The sequence below is a fragment of the Dipodomys merriami genome, unplaced genomic scaffold, assembly GCF_024711535.1.
Source record: "Dipodomys merriami isolate MVZ:Mamm:240054 unplaced genomic scaffold, mDipMer1.0.p SCAF_61, whole genome shotgun sequence".
Lineage (NCBI taxonomy): Eukaryota > Metazoa > Chordata > Mammalia > Rodentia > Heteromyidae > Dipodomys > Dipodomys merriami.
In genome coordinates this window covers 6948764-6953112 of record NW_027206191.1, presented here as the reverse complement: position 1 = coordinate 6953112, position 4349 = coordinate 6948764, and positions in this window count along the sequence as shown.

Genomic DNA, 4349 nt, shown 5'->3' with positions numbered 1-4349 from the left:
TTACTGGAATTAGAGAACATCTTAATACTGAAGCAGCATAAAATCTCAAAGAATTCAATACTACATTTTGTTCTGCTAGGAGATGAAACCATTTTATAGACAATAATTTATACTGGTAACTTTTTCGAGAACTGGATTTTGTTAATATATGTGACTATCCACCAGAATAAATGTATTCATTTATCTGCATTTTGTGCAGACAGCATATTCAAGTAGATGTGAGAGTTCGTCAGTAGCACTTTTTAAAATTGCAAAAAATGTGGACTGGGAGCCAATATACATATTTTTCCAACATCATCTTCCACATCCTCCTTCTTCCTTCCTAGGAAATATACCCAATCAATTAAAAAGGCTTCGATTTTTGACTCTTGAACTTGAAATTGGAAGCAGAATGTTATGGATGTCGGGGATGACTTTTTATTTTTTTTTATATAATAATATAACATGCAACATCCGTATGAGTCCTGCAGGTCTTCACACTGTACTTCTGTAGGAATGTGATAGGAATGTCAGCCTTACTGGACTTAGTATTGTTTTCAACTTCCTTTTCTACCACCAAGCCTAAATTATAGTACATAGTAATTGAATGAAAAAGTAATGCCATATTAATAAATTCATTTAGAGCTCTGGGAATGTAGCTTCATGCTACAGTGATTGCTTAGAATGCATGAAACCCTGGCTTCAATTCCTCAGTACCACAAAAACAGAAAAGGAAGTGGTGCTGTGCTTCAAGTGGTAGAGTGCAAGCGTTAAGCAAAATAAAAAGAGAAAAATCTCAGGAAGAGTTCCCTGGCCCTGAGTTCAAGCCCCAAGACTGGCAAAAAATGCATTTACCTAGTAAATGCCAAATAAAGAACCTATATTTGAATATATAATTGCTCCTTCCAATTATGACTTAACAATCGTTCTTAATTCATGTACTTTACCTATATTAGAAGGCTGTGTTGATTTAAAAAAATGGTTTTGTTAGTAAGTCACAGCAATTAATGTCAGGAATGTGCTTAGATATCAGGTGAATATTAATCCTGGAAATTCAAAGATTCCAGGCTTTTGAGTGGTCACTGCTAATCACAATGTGGAGGGTAGTCTAAGTGAGAATTATAAACCTTTTTGGTCAGTTATTGCACCAAAAAGGCTCCAGCTAATTAATAGTTGTGATAGAAGTGAAGGAATAATCCAGATCGAAGAAATAAATGACAATTGTTACATTTTTTAAAAAATAGGTAGCTGAATAAGAACAGCACCATGAACATGGTATTCAGGTAAGGAGTAAGTTTATTCTTCGTTCTGGCTGGCACCAGGCCATCTTGGTCTTCCACGCGGTGGGGAAAGGCCTGGGAAAGAGAGCTGGGAGATCTGGGAAAGAGAAAGAGCTGGGAAAGAGAGAGAGAGCTGGGAAAGAAAAAAGAGCTACAAAAGAGAAAAAAAGAGCTAGAAAAGAGAGCATCTGGGAAAGATGGGAAAGAGAGAGCTAGGAAAGAGAAGAGAAGGAAAGAGCTGAGAAAGAGCTAGAAAAGAGCAGAGAGAAGACGTCTGGGCCTGTGGTAGGCCTTATCTAGCGTATGGGCGCAGAAAGGTGTGGCCACATCAAATTCAGATGTGACCTCAGCGGATGCAGATGTGACCTCTTCCAGGTGTCCCAGTTGCCTAGGTAACGCAGGTACTGTGTGGAGATTTTGCTGAGAGAAGGGTGGAGTCTGTTAGCCATCCAGGACTGGACCTTACAATAATAATAACTAAATTATACCAGAAACTGTTCTAGGGAACCATATTTGGTTATTGAAGAACTAGTTATCAACCAAGCTTATTCTTCATTACCTTTAGCATTCTATATCACTTAGGCTAATTCTTAATCTCTGTGTGATAAATTGTATGTCATTCTATGTTGTTCTTTCCTATCTGATCTCCATTGCTTTCTAAAAATATCAGGCTTTCTATATTTCTTTACTAACAATTATTTATACTAAGTCCACCATCGCAGACATCAGAGGATGCTAAAGTAAGAGTCCAATAGCTCATGACTCATTAATTTAACAGCATGGGAAAGGAAGATATATTAATTGCTACCTCAAATTTTCTGAAAAGCTGAAATGTCATTATTTGATTCAAATTTTCATTTTTTGTCTACAGTGTCATTAAGTGCACATAAATGCAAATATGAGCCGGGTGCTGGTAGCTTACGCCTGTCATCCTAGCTACTCAAGAGGTTGAGACCAGAGGATAGTGGTTCAAAGCTAACCTGGTCAGGAAAGTACATGAGACACTTATCTCCAATTAGCCACCAGAAACCAGGAAGTGGTGCTATATCTAAAGTGATAGAGCACACAATTTAAGCTCAAGAGCTGAGGAACAGTGCCCAGGATCAGAGTTCAAGCCCCACGACCAACAAAAAAAGTCAAATATAATTTTAGTTTCCCCAAAAGGAACTATGAAGTCAATAGTAATCTTCCCAAGCAGAAGAAAAGTTTCCAGTATGATTCAGTGCACCTACTTTTGCTGAATTATTTAAGTTATGGCTTCTTTGCTGGATGTATTCTCCTCTTTTAAAAATTGTCAAATATTACCTTTATAATAAACTTCATCTAATATTTCTTTGTTCAAAAGAGAAGTCCATACATACAGTTGGTGTCACTTAGCTTTCTTACTATCTCAGTTCAAAGCCAACCCAGGCAGGAGAATCTGTCAAATTCTTATCTCTAATTAAACCCCCAAAATCTGGAAGTGGACTTTTGTCCCAAGCAGTTGTGTACTAGCTTTGGGGGCAGGTGGGCAGGAAAGACAAATGTTCAGGGACAGGGTCTAGCCTCTGAGTTCAAGCCCCAGAAGCAGCTCAAACTAAACAAACAAACATGAAACAAAGAAAGCCAAATATTTTTTTGGACCATCCTTAAAGCACTGGTTTGAAAAGAGGCTCCTTTTGCTGATCATACTCACTGGATCCTTACTGGAATCCTTATTGATATGGTGAACTGAGGACTAGAATAAAGGAATAGATATCTGACTTTTACAAGAGAATCATCTCAAGAGTTAAATATCCATGCATAAGATATTTTAAAATCTCCGTGTCTTTATTTCTTTGCAGAAGATTGTACAACAATGTTATTTCCATTTTTTCTATGCTTGCCTTCAAATGGCATATTGTTTCCTTTTGTAATACTCTCAACTAGAAGTTTACAGAAAGTTTTATGAGTAAAGAACACACTCGAAAAAGTCAGGGACAGTGATTCCTTCAAGCCTTGGATTATTTTCTTGTACAGTAAAAGGATCACACAAATTAAGTTGAACTTTGTCTTTTCCCTATGTTCAATTTCTCTCCTGGATTCAGTTTCTACTTCCTGTAAAAGTTCCTTCCAATTAGTTCCAGTAACAATCTACGGTGCTGCTCCAGGAAAAATGAATGTTTTCTGGCTTAATTGAAATAGCACAAAGACATCTTTGGGCATGAGGTAACACGTGTTTCAGAGACAACTTAGTAACGAGAAAATATGGAATTTAAATGATTTATAAAACATTATCCATGTTCATATGGCCATATAAGATTATGTTAAGTGAAATGAGCCCCAAAATAGGGACACAACTTGTTTTTTTCTTTTTTACTATTGTTTTTAACTGTATTTATTTTATTTTATTTTATTTTATTTTATTTTATTTGAGAACATACTGTACAGAGGGGTTACAATTACATGGGCAGGATAATGCATACATTTCTTACCAAGCATTGCAGCCTCCTCCTTTGCTTACCCTTCACCTCCCTTCCCAGCCTCCCCCCTCGACCCCACCCAATCATACCCCACTCCCCCCCCACACCGACATTGTTAAGCTGGTTTTGACATGACATTTTGTACTTCTCATTGTTGCAACAGGTCCACCTGTTTTTTTCTGAATAGAGACCGGAAACACAACAAATCGAAGAAAGGTTGGACAAATGGGATTGCATACGGTTGCAGAGCTTCGGCAGGGCAAATGACATAGCTAGCAAAATCAATAGAAAGCCCACTGATTGGGAGAAGATCTTTACTAGCCATACAACGACTTGTTTGTCCCCATCTCCTCCACATGTTATACTGACATCAAATATACTGGAAGCGGGGGTTACACTGTGGGGGAGGGACATACAAAGCAACAAAAAAATAATCTTATAGATGCGTTAGAAACACATGCATGAAAGAAACGAAAACATTAAAATACATATTTAAGGGTTCATTTTCCTAACATTACATTATCTGACCTTTATGGCAATACTTCCCAAGGCTATCTACAAATTCAACGCGATACCTATCAAAATTCCACCCTCATTCTTCAAGGAAATAGAAGAGGCAATCCAAAAATTCATATGGAACAATAAAAGA